Genomic DNA, 20,245 nt, shown 5'->3' with positions numbered 1-20,245 from the left:
AAATCCGAAAATTCGAAGTTGAAATTATTCCATAATTAACAAAAGATTTACTGTTGGTTGACTGGAGCTAGGTTGTTAAAGAAGTCTCGTTTTTTCTCTAAAATGTCATATTAAACAATAAATCTTGCTTTTATTTATAACATTCAAATAATTTCATTAGTTTTACATTTTCCTTATTCGATCGAGCAGCGTCCAATGCTTTTACATAAAATTTTTTTTATTTAAATAAAATTTTATCATTTATTTTGTACTCTTATTCTTTAATACGTTGAGATAAAAACTTAGATTGTCTAAAGCAATTTTGTGATATAATAATATTTTATAGCTAAAAATTACTTGGGTTAGAAAAGAAAGAGTCTTGAATGAGTAAAAAGTTATACATATCATTTGGTTTTTGTTATTTTTAAATTAAAGATGCTACCGCTTGGATTTTATTTTGTAAAAATAGTGATATATCAAATCTTTTATACAAATAAAATATATAATTTGGCTAAGGACTTCTAGCTTAATGTTTAGGATTGTTATAGGATTATAACTAAGTGCTAATTGTTGATGTGAAATTTTTTGGACAAATTTCACACATTTTTACTATCATTTGAGTTCAGTTGGCAACGTGGAAATAAAGTTTGAGTAGAGTAAAAAGATTCTCCAATAAAAAATAAAAAGATACGAGAGTCGTCTGAAAATTTTTGAGTCTAACATAGAAAAAAGTATTTTTTTGATCAAGTTCTCTTTTCAACATCATCTCCTTTTGAGTCAACATACTTTTCCCAGCGATGCTCCCACCCCCCCTAACACATTCAAATAATAGTTGGCGTCTTGCTCTGCAAAATTCTTTCTACGGATGCAATGACCTCCATATTCGATGAAAATTTCTCTCGCCCGACTCAAACTTTGAGTCTAAGAAATAGGAGAAAGTCGCTAAGAATCAGATCTGATAAATACGATGAGTGATCAATCAATTTGTGCAATTTGTGAACTTTTGCCATGGTGTATCATGACGATACCAAAAATGTGACGATACTAATGTGTTATCTTGAATAGAACAGCACTTTCTTTTTCTTCAAATGTAGCCGTTTTTTCGCAATTTCTGTCTTCTTATCAATTAATGATGCATAGTACATCCCCCGTTATTGTTTTAGCTTCTTCAAGACAGTCGAAACACAATTCTATGATCTACTATCTCAAAAACAGTCGCCATCAGCCGCCTTCCCAGCTGATAAAACCGTCTTTACTTTCTTTGCAGGTTCACCTTTCGCAGTCCACTGTTTTGATTGTTCCTTCATTTCAGGAATAAAGTAGTGGAATCCAAGTTTCATCAATAGTTATTAATCGACGCAAAAAATCTGACTCGTTTCGTTTAAACCGCTCCAACAGGACCTTGGAAATATTCATTCGAATGCGTTTTTGGTCCACAGTGAGCAAGCGCGGCACTCAACGTATATATATCAGCTTACGCATGCTTAATTCTTTAGTTAATATATGACAAACACGTTCTTTTGATATGTCCACAGTCTCTGCTATCTTTAAAACTTATCTTTCTAATTTTGATTCGACGATCGTTCAGTACCATTTGATGAACTTTTTTAATGTTATCGGTAATGGTCGTAGTTGTTAGCCATCCCGAATGCTCATCATCAGCCAAGCTGGTACGACTCTGTTTAAATTCAGCTGCTCACTTTTTCACGGTGGCAAATGATGGAGCAAGGTTCCCGTAAACAGTGTCTCACTCAGTTTTAATTTGCGTAGGTATATTGCCTTTCAATGCAAGAATTTAACGACACGATATTCCATTTGTACAAAAACACTGACATCGACTGGCACGAATAACTGTCAAACAATAATTGAGCGTCAAAAATGAGTACAATTTTCACATTTTTATCTTTCAAAGCATATACGATTGTAATACCAGAATGGTTTTGATGAGCAATACCATTTTCATGTCGAGGCTCAAAATTTTTCAGACGATCCTCGTACATACCACTTAGATTCTATTTTATAATTATTAGGTGTACAAAAAAGTTCTGAGCTTCAGATTTCATACAACCGAAATAACAATTTAAATTTTATATATGCCATACGGTTTGGCGTTTGATACACATAATTTCAAAATCAATAGTTCACGATAGCAATAACAAAAGAGCATATTCGATTTTCCATCCACTTCGCGTTTCATCTGAAGAAAAATGCTGCTGAAGCCACTGATGATTTGAATGATTTGTGCTGCATATGGAGAGAACGCTGTAAGTCATACTACATGTAAAAGATGTATCAAAAATTTCGCCAAGGAGATTTCAGTCTTGAAGATGAACCGCGTGCTGGACGCCCTCAAAAGATTGAAACGGACGAATTGCAAGCACTGCTGGATATAAACTCTGCGCAAACTGAAAAGAAGCTTGCAGAACAGCTTGGCGTTACGCAGCAAACCATTTCCGTACGTTTACATACGATTGGAAAGGTTCAGAAGGAAGGCAGATGAGTTCCGCATGAATTGTCCGAAGACAACAAAAATCGTCGGCATGACACTGCACTCACTTTGCTTTTAAAGTTTCGGAAAAAAGATTTTCTGCACAAAATAATTACAGACGAAAAGTGGATTCTTTATGATAACCCTAAACATAGAAAATCATGGGTTGACCCTGTCAATCTTCGACATCGACGCCAACGTCTAATATCCACGCCAAGAAGGTTTTGCTCTGTATCTGGTAGGATTGGAAAGGTGTGTTGTATTACGAGTTGTTACAACCGGGTGAAACAATCACGGCAGACCACTACCAACAACAATTGACCAATTTGAGCGATGCATTAGAAGAAAAGAGGCCATTTACTGACCAAGGACGTCGTAAAGTGATCTTGTTTTATGACAATGTTCGACCACATATTGCGAAAGCGACTCAGGACCATATCTTTGCGTTAGGCTGGGAACTTCTCTCGCACGCGGCGTATAGCCCAGACATGGCGCCTTCCGATTACTACCTATTCCGGTCGCTGCAGCATCATTTGGCTGATACACATTTCGTGAGATTTGAAGAGATACGAAAATGCATTGATGATTTTATCGCTTCGAAGCTGGTGAGCTTCTATCTTCAAGGAATTCGCAAGCTACCCGAAAGATGGCAAAAGGTCGTTGATGCAAATGAGGAATATTTCGCTGATTAATATTTTTTTGTTTGTTTTTGAATAAAGATTGAATTTTACAAAAAAAAGCTCAGAACTTTTTTGTACATCTAATAAATAAAATAAAAGATATTGTCAGTTATTTTATTTTTTACAAATAATACGTATCACTTAGGTTTAGTAGAATAACGCAATTTATATAGTAAGATATAATTTGGCGTCAGTTATTAATATCAAGTTTTTTATACAAACGGTATCATTTGAATTGAGTTGGCAATGTGGAAACAAATTTATTATTCTAACAAGGAACCTATCACAACTGTCCGGAACCAATTTGATTCTCCTTGAAATATGTTATTAAACACAAAAATCTAAGAAACACATATTTTTATATATTTATCCAATCTGAATTTAATTTTAAAAGGTGAAACAACGAACAATCCCTCAAAGCCGTATATAATATAATTATTTTGCAAAATCGTATCTTTCAAAAATAACATGAAAACGTCGCTACATACATCGTCTGTGCTGTTATGTAGCGCTTGCATGGCAAAATGTTTTTTCGTTTTATGTATTACAAATAATAATAACAATAATAATAATTTTCAATGCTTTTCTTTAATTATACATATAAAAACGTTCACTTTTTTCATTCATTCTTCATATATTTTATTATTATAGTATCTTAAGTTTAAACTTATTTTTATTCGTTTACGCCCTTATTTCTTTACATTGTCTTTATAAACTAATTCCTAAACGTACTTAATAACATAATCATTTTTTAATATTACATTTATTTTATAGCACAAATTTATTAATTTCTTATTACTTTTTAATATAAATATTAAAATAATTGTATTATTATATATTATTTAGCTATTCTAAAGAATATTTTTAATGTTTTGAGAAAAATCATGTCAAAAGACATGATTTTGATGAGAAATAATAATAATTTTATTAATAATTTTATTTGTATCATCATTATGTCATGAAATATATCATTGTATATATACACACATATATATACATATCGCGGAAGAATGACACGTGTACAGATGTTTTTCCTCAACAGAATCATATATATATATATATATATATATATATATAGCGCCCTTAAAGGCATGCACAGCACTTTTTCTTTTCATTCAGAACAGTTTTTCAGTCCGTCAGTTTTGTCAGCAATTTAATCAGTCAAAATTTTTTTTTAATCAAGTGGAAGTGACCAAGTTTTCCTGGCGACACTTCCAACTTCATCACCATAGATTCCAAGTTCCCGGCATTCCAGCTAAATAACAGTAAGTTTAACTACACATCTCTAATAATAACCTTTGGGTCTCTTCTCCTTGTATTTTCTTATTTCTCCCTTACGTCCTTTCTATTCTCTGTCTTTTCTCTTTACATTTCTTCTCCCATTTTCTCTTTCTTTTTCTCTTTGCTTTGGCCGTCGGATCTCTTGGGCTCCCTATGCGTTGCGGAGCATTCAGTAGGTTCATAGCCACTGAATAATTCAGGAAATCTATTCTTCCGCAATTTTCTCTTTCTCTTCTTCACTTCTCTCCTCCGTTGGACCTTTCGGTTTCCTGATATATTTCGGAGATAACCTTAAGGTTTGCGGTCAACGATACTTCTTTCACATTCCAATGATTTCTCTCACTTATTCATTTCTTCCAGTGAAATTTACATCATCCTCTCTTTCTGACGCTCAAAGACGGAAGCGAGCCCTGAAGAAGCTGCGTTATTCTCGTAATAAGCGAGCTCGTCGACCTACCAGCAGCTCCTCTGCAGGGACATCCGAGATTTCAATAAAAACGGACGAAACTACGAGTTGCTCCGGCACGAAACTCTACTCACCAGGAATTTTCCCTCCGTCCTACTCCCCGATCAGACCATTTGAAGCTGGGTCACCCCCAGATTTCAGTGCGCTTTTTTCGGAACGCCACGACCCAGATTTCCAACACCCCAATTTTCTTAATAAAGAATTCCTGGACGAGTTCTGCGAACTCTAAATTCTTTCCTCCCCTCCTCTAGACCTCACTACAAAGAATTCAATCCCCTCCCCGAAACACGTACGTACACACATGGATACCAATGTATAAATTTAAATGTATAAAAATAATCAAATGTAGGATAAGAATAATTACATTGTATAAACGAATATATAAATATAATTAACCATAAGATAAAACTAATTACTACCTGTGGATCAATATGTAAATATATACACACATAAATATAACTGAATGTAATTCGTACACTGAAACCGAAATATTTTTTATCCGTTTTTATAATGTACATTATATAAATCTCCGTTTCTTTCATCTCAAATCATCTCGAATCAAGAGACTTGTAACAGTTTTTTTTATTTATTGATTAAATGTAAACATAAAATAACTTAAACGTTTCCTATTATTCGAAAGTACCTCTCCCTCGTTACTTCGATCCCTAGCAATCGCACTGAGTCTTATCCTGGGTTAAATTAGATTAAATTCTCTGACCCGAAAACGGACCAACAGGCACACGTCTTGGAGTCAGAATCTGGACAGCACGTTAACCTGCACTCCTGGACCCCATCATTGTGTGCTCGTGATCTTACACTCAGCGTAAATTACAAGAACGTCTGATGCGTCCTTCCGTCTCCAACAATCCATAAGGATTTATCCGGGGTGAACGTAACAGGAAGCATGGAGCGAAGATAATTTAAATATTTATGAATGTTCGAGTAATAATGTGTACTTTGATATACATTGATTTCTTATAAAAGGCGAACTATTAAATATTGGCGAAACAATTAACATTGGCAAACATTAACAATGAAGATAATGTAAATAATAAACAAAGGAATCGCTCTTTAAAATCTGTGCAGCATAAATTCAGAAAAGTGTCATCTGAACGTCAATTGAGACGGAAGAACAATTACAATCAGGTGGAAATTGTACGAAAAAGTTATCCTACAAATAAATATACTACACCAATTCTAACTCGAGAGTTCCAAGGGGGGTGCAGGTGTGCGGGAAGGAATCATGGAGAGCGAGCGAGAGGGGAATTAGATAAGATAATAGAAGCATAAGCGCCGACAATTCGGCAAATTGCGAAGATAATAGAAGTTATAAACAAATTGCAACTCGGAAGACCTAGCAGTGCATGGTCCGCAGAGCGAGGATATGACGTCACAGAGCGCGGGGCTCGGGCCCGCGTTGCCGCCGTTGCCGCTGCCGCCGCCGCGTCCGCCCGCCGTTGCCATATTCTCATATAATATATTTATCATCATCTTCTCTTTTCGTAGTGCTTTTCCTATTGTACACGTATATCTACTATCTTCTAGCTCCCTTTCTCCCGTTGTGGTTCTCTCTTATTACGAATCTTAATACAATGCGTTGCCGATTTTGTCAAGTCGGTAGGTTGGAAACAAAATCAGCTTGACAAAATCAGCAGCCAATTGTGCGACGTTCAAGTGACGCACTCAATACTGTAACATTGAGTTTTTAATGCCCCTTCTCTCAAATACTTAAAAATTATAATAATTATCACTGTATAATAATGTTTGTGTTAATACTTGTGTTAATACTTGAAATCACTCATAGTTTATTGTTTGTTTATTGTTTATTTATAACATCACTTAATATTTATATTAATCACTTAATGCAAGTTAAGATATTAAAAAAAATGAATATATAGATTTATAAATGTTATAAATAATGAAAACGCATTTAATAATATTTTTATAAATTTGAACATAATTTATAATACTTTCGTTTGAAACTTTGAGACGTTTTATTTTAAATTTGATGTTACTGATTTATTTATAACTAAATCTTTTATCATTTCTAATGCTGCTAAATTAGACGCAGTGCATTCCTTTTGTTGCTCTAACCAACAATAAAGAGAGTCAGTTAATTTAATAACTTTCTCCGCAGAAAGTAATGAAGAAGGTTATTCGTTGCTAATATTCGTATTCTGTCGTTTTCAGTAACATTATTATCGAGAATGTGTACTCCAATAACCTCGGCAACTATTTCTCGGTTACTTAATAGTTTCCAACTGCAATCACCATCATCTTCGTTGAGCCACAAATCTATTTCCTTTCCTTATGTAATGTCAAGAGTGTCGTTCATCATAACGTAATTTTTGATAAATTAAAGCTTTTATTTCTTTCTTCTATTGATTCTTCTATTGCACTATTAGAACGTTCATTCAATTTTTTCGAAGCTTTAGCTAACGTCAAAGATGAAGTACTAGTTCACGCGGTTATGAAATAGCAGCAGTCTCTTAAATCAAAAGATTTAAAAAATTCTTCAACTTTACGATTACTATATAATAATCGGTGCATTAAATTTTTTCGATATAATTTCTTTGCTATTATTATTATTACGTGTTGATCTATAGGCTGGATCATCAACGAGATACTATTAAAGATTAACGATCTTACGAGAGTTAGCGGTGCAGCAAAAATTCACTGTACGCTAACGCCCTCTTAGAAAAGTTGCGGCCAGAGTAGGAAACAAAATGAGAAACGTACCGATAAGATATTATTAAACTCATAGGGAATACATTTCGCTTTTCTTATTTCAAAATGTTATTAGTGTCAGGGAATTTGTACGGCAACGACAAATAATATAAAAATTGGTGAAGTAATAATAGTTTACAAAAAAAATAGATTTAAGTTAAAAAAAATAACTATATAAATTATATATTATATTTATAAATGTCAAAATTATATTAAATAAGAAAAAAACATAATAATATTTAAAAACAATACAACTTAAAAACTCTATATAATTAAATTAAAATAAAATTAAAAAAGGGATAAAAATAAAATAAAATAAAGGATAATAAAATGAAATAACATATTCCTGTAAGGAAATAAAGGTTTATTTTATTTAAATTTAATTTGCGCTTTTATTTACTGCGCCGACTCCGATTAGTCCTTTGTTCATTATATTAATTTATAATACTAAAATAAAATAATGTGAATTAAAAATAATATAAATAAAAATTAATTGAAAACTAATTTTTATATAATGTATAAAATATTATATAATTAATATACCTTTGATAATAATACTTTAATTAATTGTAATATAATTAATAAACATTATTTTTTTTTATTTTTTAAACTTTTTATTTTAATACACCTAATGACAAAATTATGAGATCACACATCATCTATTATAGCCGCTTCTAATAATTTAATGTGATACTTTTGTACGTTACTAATTTATATCTTCGTTGAAAATAATTCAAAAATTAACCGAAACATCCAAAAACAATTATAATTATGTGATTTCAGTAAGGTTAATCAACGGACATTTTGTTGTAAAATAAACGGTAAAAAATTGATAAAATTTAGTAAATATCTGGTTTCTGCGGTCAAGTTCAAGTAAAATGATGGAAAAAGCTATTCATTCTCAAGATGATTCATTCTCAAGTGATTAGTGCAGAAAAAAGCGTTAAAGGATAGCTGTACAAGTCCGTGATCAAAAAACTGAAGTGATTTAATTGAAAATAAGAACACAAAAAAAATTATATCTCTTATTCTAATTGCTGTTAAAGGAAATATTTAATTTTCTCTGAAGAGCATACTAATTCCGAACAGTTCCAAAGAACAAACCAGCTCCGAAGAGCGTACTAGCTCAAAAAAGCATACTTATTACTATACAACGCGTCTTCTTTCTCCGGTTCCGTCTTTCGTAGTATGAAAAAATATATTTGTCACCTCTAAAGGAAACGAGATAATGGTCACTAAGGAGCTATCAGTCATTAGGTGAACACAGTTCACACCGAAACGGAGAAAGCACGTGCCGGAATATGATAAGTTCGCACCGAGCAGCACATCACACAGCGCGTCTGCACGTCTTAAGCTCCAGACAGTAACTGAGCGCAATGACTTTTAAATTTAACAACTTGCAATCAAAACAAAACCAACATTACAGCTTGCTCAAAACGAAAATGTATGCGTGATGCAAGAATTCAGTATCAGACTGACTGTGACGGAATTTAGGTTATTATTTTGTTTTTTAATAAAAAGCATTTCTGAAATCAGTCGTTTCTGTTTTTCATTCACATCGTTCCAGTGAACTTCGTGGACGTAGTCTAATCTGTGCTCGGTAATGACTGAATGTGTATTTGTGTTTCTGCGTATATGATTTTGATTTTCATGCAGTCTCAGTTTTTAATTATCTCATAATTGTCCGACATAGCACGCATCGCAATTGTTGCAGCAGATCTTGTATACATTTCTTTTGGAATGTGCTGGTAGAGCGTCCTTGAACTCTGATCATGTCTCTCAACTTATTCATACTAAAGAATGTGGGTTTTGCGTTGAAGTCATTAGCATTTTTTTGAGTTTGATCGCAATTCCCGGAACGAAAGGTAAAGTAAACCATTTTGTTTCTTGTGATTTCACTGTTGTATTTGGCATGCTTAAGCTATTATCTCGTTTAAATAAAGTTTTTAATCTAGAATGAATATTATCAAAAATAAAGTTGAGAAGGTAATCGTTCATTAACAGAATAACTAAATTCAAGTTTTTTTGATGATATTTAGGGTGAGATAATAAGAATGCTTTATTGACAAGTTCAGCAATAGTGCCTCTTTTTGAGGCGAGAGGATGCTAGGAGTGAAAATTGAGGTACTTTCCTGAGAATATAGGTTTATGAAACCAATCAATTTCAATGTTCCTATTAAAACTTTTAAGGTCAAATCGAGAAAATTTATCTCGCTCTCTCCCATCAAACACGTGGCTCGTCGCCAAGTGTGAGCGTCAACGCTTCACGAGCGCGGCCGTGTCTTTTTACGTGAGCCGATGAGTTGCTGACCATCAAGATTATCGGATCTCAGTAACGGTTGACCTGATCAATAATTCTGAATAAGCGCAATCGATAGCTTAGGTTTGAATTATATAATAAAAGTGTTTTGAGTTTTCTTCTCTGTATCGTATGAGCGGAGATATTACGATTCAAAGTTCGATACTTAGAAATTTACTATTAAGAAACGTCGTCATTATCATCATTATTGTCATTGTCGTCGTCACCCTCCGTATGGGCTACGGTTGCAATTTTCGCCACTACGGCGGCGATGAAACTCTCGACGCGAGATATGAATGTTATATAATTTCATAGTCATTCCGCAGTCTCTCTGCATATTTTTTCTCTTCCTGTAATCTTTCCGGATATCTCCGCATCTATTTCGCAACTTTTCCGTAACTTATCTTCGCAATTTATCTTTCCGCATATCTTTGCAACTTTTTCACAATTTCCGTATATCTCCGCAACCATTTTGCAACTCTTTCATAATCTTCCTGCATAGCTTTGCAGATATTCCGCAATCTTTCCGCAACCACTCCGCAACCATTTCGCAACATTTCCGCAATTATTCCGCAACTCTTCCACAATCTTTCCGCACATCTTTACATTCCTTCCGCAACTTTTCCACAACTATTTCGCAACTTTTCCACAATTTTTCCATATATCTTTGTATCTCTTCCGCAACTCTTCCTTTAAAATTTATCTACCGTCATTTTGAAAATTTTTATCTTTAATCGTACAGACTTCAAATTCAGTATTTAAATATGTTTATTTAAAACTAAGATTTTGGCATAGGTGTGTATGTATGATATTGATGTTGAACAGATATGTTTTGCTTTCATCAATAAACCACTTCAAATTTTTAATTATTCAGGATCATCAGTAATTTTAACCTGAACAGGATAAAGTTGAAAGAAAAGGATAAACACTACTTGACGCACTGAACGCTTATTTCACATTATTTAGTCATTTGCACTTCACCTTTATTAATTAAGCCTTTAAAAAAGTAACTTGCATACCAACAAGAATAAGTGAAAATAGTATTCACTAATGTATATATCTATCGCCGATCATTCCGCAATAAGCAATCCGTTTACTCGGCACACAGAACGCAAACAGGCTATCGCCGAACGTTTGTCATGATAACAATAACTTCTTCATATCGTTATGTTACACGCAACTAGAAGAGAACATAAACGCATGAAATTTGAATATTTTACAATATTCGCCCGCCTTGAACCGCAGTGTTCAATATTACAATTTTTCTTATTTATAGTGTATAATACATAGACAAGATTGGTTTCTTTTTGTGGAAAATTTTAAATTGAAAAATAAAAAAAACTGTAACGCAAGGTAAATATATATATATAAGTATAATATACAATGCTTATAGATATGAAATAAGTATACAAAAAAGATTATTTTACGCTTTTACTAGATAAGAAGGAAGGAATGTGATCAACCCAAATAAGAAGGGAGGGTGTGCGTCACGACGGGGCCCGACCACGAACCAGTCGTGAAAACTCGTAATTATTTTGCGAAAAAATATTACCTCAGCCAGGAATCAAACCTGGATCTCCTGCTTACCGGGCAGGCATCTTATCCTTTTGACTACCGAAGCATGTGATGATATTTATCGCAAATAACGTGTTTAGAATAACACGTCAACAATACAATGATACATATACATATACACATATTATAATATATATATATATATATATATATACATGTATTCTTTCGAATTCCCACAACCGGTACTCCAGAGCGATATTGGTATGAGGATTAGATCTCTCAAATTCAAGAATAGGTAGTAATATTAATTGAATAATAGGCCTCAAAAAGCTTGAATTAGATGTTTTTACTTTAACTACACGGGTGCAATTATCAGAGCTAGGATGACATTCCTCTATCCTTTCTAACAGCCATTTTGTCGGTGGCAAATTCGGTTGTTTCAATATAACTAATCGATATATTATCCTTTTAAACCTCTATATTATCTCTATATTATCCTTTTGAAACCGCCATTTTGATCGATGTTGTAACGATTGTAAATAGTCTGTAGACCATTTTCGCCAAAATCGCTTGAAGTTGGAATTGTTGCCAGCGAGATAATCGATTAGGACTTAAATTTATTAGCGAAGGTTGAGGTACCGCAACTAAACTCCCACCCGTCAAAAAATGCCCAGAAGTTAAAGGTTTGTAGTTTTCTATATGATCAGCAAGAGAGCCTAAAAAAGGTCTAGAATTTAATGCTGCCTCAACTTGACATAGGAGTGTCATTAGTTCTTCGCGACTGATCAAGGAAACCCGCAGTTAACCGGCACGGCTGCATTGAGCGTGCGGGTAATCGATGTCAATGACAATCAGCCTACCTTCCCGGAACATAGCGTCATTTCAGTCTCTGAAGGTACCGCCATGGGAACGGTTCTGACGACCATCACGGCGAACGACGTCGACAGTTCGCCGGCGTTGACGTATCGATTCGGCAACTTGACTAGCCCGGGGCCCTTCAGCATCGATCGATACGGCGGCAAGGTTGTTCTGCGGAAGCGTCTGGACGCCGAGACGCGTTCTGAGTACACTCTTCAGGTGATCGCCAGTGACGGGATTCACGAGGCAGCGACCGATCTCACCGTACGTGTGACCGATATCAACGACAACGCGCCGCGATTCGAGCAGGCTGCCTATGTGGCTGTCCTTTCGGAAGAGCAAGGCAGAGAGTGGGTGTCTCGCTATCAAGAATACTTCTTAAATGATCTTTCACGCTTCACACACCAGCTTCCCACAGCCCTCCAAAGTGAGGGGCTGTAGGTGGATTAAAATACCATGAAATGCGGTCCCTTGCAAGTAAAGAATGAAATACTTCGCTATTAAAGATTGTAATGATAGCTGATTTTAATTGACGATTAACTCCCTTAAAATTAGTCCCGTAGTCACTGCGTACATGCGTGCAGAAAGTCCACATCGCGATACAAATCTTTTGAAGGCAGCTATAAAGGCATCAGTGGAGTAATCGTACACTACTTCTAGATGTACCGCTTTAACAGCAAAACAAACAAATATCGCAATATAGCATGAATGGGATTTGTAGCCTCTTCCGCTCGTTAGTCGAATTTGCAAGGGACCTGCGTAATCAATACCACAGTAAACGCTCGAACAGGACGGGTTACGCGTCAATTTGGTAAATCCGTCATTATTTGAGAAGCCAGTTGTGCACGAGGTTTTGCACAAGAGATACATTTAAGAACAACTGATTTGACTTAACTTCGTGAATTTAATACCTAATAAGTTTGTCTGAGCGTACTTAGAGTGAAGAGCACCCCTCTATGAGAGCAACGAATGTGAGTGTCCTCAATGATTAATATGATGACTCGAGCTAATAAAAGTGGTTTAGCGTTAAAGTTCAATTCGGATTGTGAGAGTCTACCGCCTACTTTTAAAAGACCATTATCAAGATATTTAAAGCATTTAGCTTATTTTTTGTAGGGATAGAATGACCCTTTTTTAACAAAGCGATCTCTTCTTTAAAAAACATACCTTGTATATATTTGATTACATTCGGCCAAAATGATATCATTTGCAGAAATTTGAGAAGCGCTTAATGACTGCCCTTTTATTTTTGCTTGCAGTATATGTACAAACCTAATCACTCGTACAAGAACTCAAAGAATTTTTTGCCATGTTGAACATCGAATGAAGAGTTGCGATAGTTGATCAAAGGTTTGCACATCTACAAAATTGACTTGAAGCGAAATTTTTTCTTCTAAATTTGCATCAGATGGAATGTTGCTTAAATTTGAAGGCCAGTAATGTTGTAAGTGGCTGAGCCATGGGAGACCAGACCACCAAAGAAACGAATTTACGAGATCGTCAACTGTTTTTCCGCGATGAAAGGTCGGCAGAGTTGTTTTCATTGGGTACATATCGCCAAGAACATTCAGGTACTAAGGTTTGATCTCACTCTGTTCACGACAAAAGGTTTTCATTTCAATGAATGTTGGCGTAGCCACACTAAGACGATACCAGAGTCACTGCAGCATTGATATTGTATAGAAGAAAGCGATCGAGCGGATTGAACTGATATGACAAGAAGCAAAGCTGCTAGTTCAAGTCTAGGAATAGTCATATGTCTAACAGGAGCGACCCTTGTTTTGCTTGTAAAAAGAGAGATAACCCTTTTACACGAAGTTGTAATATGCAAGTAAACAACAGCATCGTAAGCAAGTTCGGAAGCGTCTGAAAACTCATGCAATTGAGCATCAATAATTGATGGCAAGTAACCGGTCCATCTAGGTATAGAGATACAACTTAGTTGATGCAATGACTCAAAAAAGTCTGTAATTGATACGGCTAATGATTGAGATAAAGATTTATCCCACGAATATTGACCACGCCATAAGGTTTACATGAATATTTTTCCGACAATTATAATTGGAGATATCCAACCTAATGGGTTAAACAATTTTGACAATAATAATAGTACTGAGCGCTTTGTTATGCTTTTTAACGGTTCAAGAGTAACTTTAAAGGTGAAGGAATCGGTGATCCAATTTAAGCCGAGAATCTTAACGTAATCGTCGTTATTTAATGGTGATATTCAAGCGAGCTCATGATCGGAAGGCTTAATCCCTTCAAGCAAATGTTTGGAGTTGCTCGTCCATTTGCAAGCTTGAAATTTTCCCTTATCGAGTAACGAGATTAACTCTTTTCGAGTTGTCAAAGCAGTATTTGTGCCGTGAAAACCGAACAAGATATAATCAATGAAAGTATCGTATAACAAAACAGGTGTAGCGAGAGGATAAGCTTCTCCTTCGTCTTCAACTAGTTGGCGGAATACACGTAAAGCTAAAAATGGAGCTGACCGAGTGCCGTAGATTATAATTAATAACTGATATTCACTCATTTGTTGATTCGGTAACTTACGCCACAGCATGCGTTGGCAGTCTACATCGTGAGAATCTACGAGAATCTGTCGATACATTTTTGTTATGTCGGCCGTATAAACAAATTTGAAAGACTTCCAATTTAACAAGATAATAGGCAAGTCTGATTGTAAAGAAGAGTTTGCGTACATATGATCGTTTAAAAAAGTATTATTAGATGTTTTACAAGCCGTTAAATACAACGCGAAGTTTTGTTGTTTGACTACTTTCGCGAAAAACAGGGTGATGCGGCAAATACACTGGTTTAATTTGAGTTGATAATGACTCGTTTACATTTGAAACTAATTGCATATGTTTAAGAACAGATATTTGTTCATAAATGCATGATACATAGATTGCTTATTTTTATTTTTTGCAAGTTAATTTTCGAGACGACATAACGCCAAAGCTGCAGTGTGTCGCGAATCACCGATATTAAGGGAGTGATTTAAAGAGAATACGAACAATATAGCGACCATCATCGGTGCGGGAATGTGTGGGACGAAAATGACTTTTACACAGTTTATCTTCAAACGATAAAGTTGGCGTTTTTGGAATTTCTTCAATTTTCCAAAAATTTTTTAACGAGTCATCAAACAATTTATTTGAAATACAATGATGTGCAATGACAGGTTGAGCATAATGATTATTTATTGTTCCAATGTTGCCGAAAACTACTCAACCAAATATTGTATTTTGCGCAATTGGTTCGACAGTACCGCTTCTCTTTAAATCGTCGAGAAGTACGTGAGAATCTGCTCCGATAAGCACGTGCATAGGATCACTGTTTGAGAAATCGTCAACGAATTCGATATTAGATAGGTGTGACCATGACGTTTTCGGTATTGGACAATGTGGTACGTAAGACGTACGTACCACATACGAGGCACTATTAAGGCGGCCGAATCGAGGGCTCACCGTTTACATTTGCAGATATTCGTATATCAGCTGCCGAAGATACGGTGCCCGTTTCAAACTCTCCAGCGGAGAGTGTCACAGAAATACGATTAAGCTTAATTCCGAGCGTGAATGCGAGATCACGGGACATAAATGTCCATGTCGATCCTTGATCTAACAGTGCTCTTACTCGAACGACTCGGTTTGTAGGCGAGAGGATCCAAACTCGCGCTGTTGGCCAGTAAAATATTTGACGGATTAATTGTTTTTGAAAATGAAAAATGAATTGATGTTGATGTTAGATTCGGAACTTCAATTCCATTATCTTGCACAGATGAACTTGGCTCCGACTTTGGGTCATCTCCCGTTTTTGCGCTCGCTTGCGGTTCTCGATATAGTCATGTGTGATGTTGCTTGTGACAATTAAAACAATCATTTTTATTTCTACATTCATGTGGAACTTTCTACATAATATGTGGTTTGGTTACAAACAATTGATACAATTTAAGTTGTTTATACAGTTTAAGCTGTTTTACTTTTTCGAATCGATCATGTGTTGAGTTTTTCCTTAAACTTTTTACATTGAAAAATTGTGTGATTGTCTTGGCAAATAACGTAAATCTCCTTTGTTGTCGATGTAAGATGAGATTTTACAAAATGCGATTTTGAAATGCCCTTTGAAACTGCACGAGAATTTGTTTCTTTGTTGAACACGAAAGTGACTCTAACGCACGAATTCTTTCACGTAAAAACTCATTTAAATCGTCATACTTTGGACACTACTGATTTTTGAAACAAGTAATAATTCCCAATCTCTCTTAGTGTTGGGGTCTAACAAAGTAGCAATGCGATTTATTATTAAATATCATCGTATCTCGTGGTGATTCTATCTAAACCTTTCAACGCACCGATATGTTTTGTTATTAAATTACGCAATCTAAGTTTACGCAAGCTAAGTTTTGACGCGCATTCTCTTTTTATTGGTTCAATGAGAAAGATTGCATTTAAGTGCACGTTCGTAAGAGCAACTTTATTATCATACTATTTTAAAAGTAAGTCTCATGCAATTTCAAAGTTTGCCGTAGTTATATCGATATGACAGATTGTGTTTAATGCTTTGCCTTCAAGAGCGTCACATAAATAATGCAATTTTGCTATGTTATCCAAAGAGTTATTAGTTTTTACTAACGAAAGAAACGTATCACGAAATGTTTGCCACTCCGTGAATTGCCAGAAAATTTTATCAAATCAATACGAGGCAGTTTTATGTGCGAGAGACTGACTTGATTAAGCTCACATGAAGATAGACTCGATGGCGCTGCAGACTGACTTGCTCCTATTCTTCTCCGAGATTGCGTCGAGACCATCAAAAATGCAAATTTCAGTAGTTGCAAACTCCTTGTTTTTAAAGTACTCCAACATCGTTTTTTGATCCGATGTAACAAGTCGATATATTTGTGCGTTTCTCCCTTGACACGTAACCCATAAATGTTTGATGTATTCGGCTCTGCTATTGAGAAGCATAGCTGGTTTATTAGTATCGATAAGTCGTACTGTACTTTCGACTTGTCATTTTAATGATTCGAAATCTTAAGTTTGATTCGAAATAAGATCTTCAACAGTAGGTGTGTAATCACCACCTTCGTCACTCATTGTTTTTGATTGATTTTCAACTTTAATTGTCTTATTACTAATTATTTCTGTCCTATCATCCAACGAGAATATGGACATTCTACAATTAAGCTAATTCATGCATGTGTACGAGTGTATGTGATTTGTTCTGCGTTAATTTCTTAACGCAGAACAAATCTCTTGCGTGTTAAATTCATTAACAGACAAGGCTATGCGATGCGATGCGTTGCGAACCACGCATGTGTAAATAACTTTGATAGTCCAGTGCAATGTTTATCTTTCTTGTTATCGATGAAAGAATGCGAGCTCCCGAGCATCGACGAAGATTGTGAGAGAATTTTTGTGACGTCACACAAGCAGCACAAGAATTCACAGTATCAGTTACGATATTAAACCAATATACAATTTAATTATTCTGGATCCTGGCAGGATCGCAAATTATTGTTGTGTGTACGATATTGATATTGAATATGTTTTGCTTGCATCAACAAACTACTTCAAATTTTCAATTATTATTCAGGATCATCAGTAATTTTACTGAGCAGAATAAAGTTAAAAGAAAAGAATAAATACTAGGTTGACGCACTAAACGTGGCTTAATTCACATTATTTAGTCGTTTGCACTTCACCTTTATTAATTGAGCCTTCAAAAAAGTAACTTGCATACCAACAAGAATAAGTGAAAATAATATTTACTAATGTATCTATCGCCGATCGTTCCGCAATAAGCAATCCGTTTACTCGGCACGCAGAACGCAAACAGGCTATCGCTGAACGTTTGTCATGATAATAATAACTTCTTCAAATCGTTACGTCACACGCAACTTGAAGAAAACATGAATGCGCGAAATTTGAATATTTTACAGTGTGACTTTGAAATTCCAAACATATTTTCAAGATCATTTTTTATTTTCATAATCTATAGACCTAGAGGATCGTAAATAACGCAACTTTGTACTTTAATTTTAAAATTTTTCTACCGCAATTTAAAAAATTTTTATTTTTAATCATACGAACTTCAAATTTGTAACTTCAGCATTTGTATATGTTCATCTAAAACTAAGATTTTGGCATAAATGTGACCTTGAAATTCCAATTATTTTCAAGATCATTTTTCATTTTATTTTTATAATCTATAAACCTAGAGGATCCTAAAAAATTTTGTACTTTAATTTTAAAACTTTTCTGCCACCATTTTGAAAATTTTTATTTTTAATCGTACGGACTTCATATTCGATATTTATTTAGGTCGAACATTTTGGTACAGGTGTGATCTTGAAATTTCAAAAATATTTTCAAACCTTATTTTAATGGCCTATAGACGTAAAGAATTGTAAATAACGCAATTTTGTATATTAATTTAAAATTTTTCATTTTGAAAATTTTTATTTTTATTGATGATTTATGGACCTACACAAGTGACATTAAAGTTTATACAAATATAAAGATATAAAAAGGATTTTATTAATCAATAGAAAGTTATTTGATATTACATAAAAATTAAAATATTTTACAAATATGGACAAGATTTTATCTAAAACCAAACTAACATACAATTTGGAACTATATGAGCTGTAATGCCGATTTTATTTAAACTCAATATATACATTTATAGAGCAATTAAATTATTGAACATTATAGAGCAATTCAATACTTATTATTAATATACTTAATGTAAAAAAATTATTTAATTTTGATTTAAATTTTTAACTTTAAAATATTTAGGAATTAGTTTAATTTAACTAAAACCAAATTAGAAATAAATTACTGTTAATAATTCAACTGAGATATAAAATTTCTAGAAATATATAAAATTAATTTATTAATAATATTATTAATATATTTATGTATTTGTTCATAATTTATTTAAAGATTATGTAATTTTCTTAATATCTTCAATATTATACTTTAAATCTGTATTTAAGTTTGCTATAGTAACTTTGAAGTAATTATAAATTATAAACAATTAAAAACATATAAATTTTATAGTAATAAATTTTTGTAGTTCTCTTTATGCCATTTTAATTAAATTTTAACCATTTTTTACCAAACTATAAATATTTAACTCCATTTGATTAATTGATTGATAGATTCATAAGTGAACTAAATTGAAATAATTTGTAGACATTAAAAGAATTTTCTAATTAATAAAACCTACTTATTCTTTTAAAATTAAAGTTGGTATTATCTTAATTTCAAAGGTTAAGAATATTATATTAATATTAAGAAAAAGTGCTCAATTTATAAACATTTACTCTAATTCTTAAAAGTAAATTTAAAAGGAAAAGTTTATCATTTGATTTTTTTTAAATTTCAAAAATTTATAATATTTTAAATATATATTGTTATTGTCATCATCGTCGTTTGTATGGGCTATGATTGCAATTTGCCACTACGTGACGGCGGAGATGAAGCTCTTAGCGCGAAATATGAATGTTATAATTTCATTTTTATCATTCCGCAGTTTCTTTGCATATTTTCTCTCTTCCCGCAACTTCTCTGGATATCTCTATATCTGTTCCGCAACTTTTTCGCATACTTCCGCAATCAATGCTTTGCAATGCTCCCGTAATTTTTCCGCAATCTTTCCGCATATCATCGCAAAAATAAAAATAAAAATAAATAAAAAGAAATAAAAATAAAAAATTAAAATTTAATTAAAATTAATAAATACAAAATAAATTTTTAACGAAACATTTAAATTAGTTTGTTTTAAATCGATTAATTTCATAATTTTGTTGATTTGGAATTAAATCGCATTTAATGACAAAGGCGATTGGTCAATTCCAATGGAATTATTAGTTGGTTGGTTAATTGAGACAACTTAAAATAATAAAAAACATTACATTTTCATGTTTTTACAACAATTTG

The 20,245-nt window shown here is 33.6% G+C and overlaps 1 protein-coding gene and 1 pseudogene across 5 annotated transcripts in view; both read right to left on the bottom strand.

Annotated features, from left to right (window-relative positions):
* LOC105431144 (uncharacterized) overlaps positions 1–20,245 on the bottom strand; it is a 458,217-nt gene that overhangs the window by 219,452 nt on the left and 218,520 nt on the right. The window lies entirely within an intron of this gene.
* LOC148935660 (uncharacterized) overlaps positions 1–20,245 on the bottom strand; it is a 147,998-nt pseudogene that overhangs the window by 113,460 nt on the left and 14,293 nt on the right. The gene's annotated exons all lie outside the window — the stretch shown is intronic.

This window comes from Pogonomyrmex barbatus, unplaced genomic scaffold, assembly GCF_055798465.1.
Source record: "Pogonomyrmex barbatus isolate J1 unplaced genomic scaffold, ASM5579846v1 scaffold4, whole genome shotgun sequence".
Lineage (NCBI taxonomy): Eukaryota > Metazoa > Arthropoda > Insecta > Hymenoptera > Formicidae > Pogonomyrmex > Pogonomyrmex barbatus.
The sequence above is the reverse complement of the archived record's forward strand: the minus strand, read 5'-3'. Positions and strand labels throughout refer to the sequence as shown.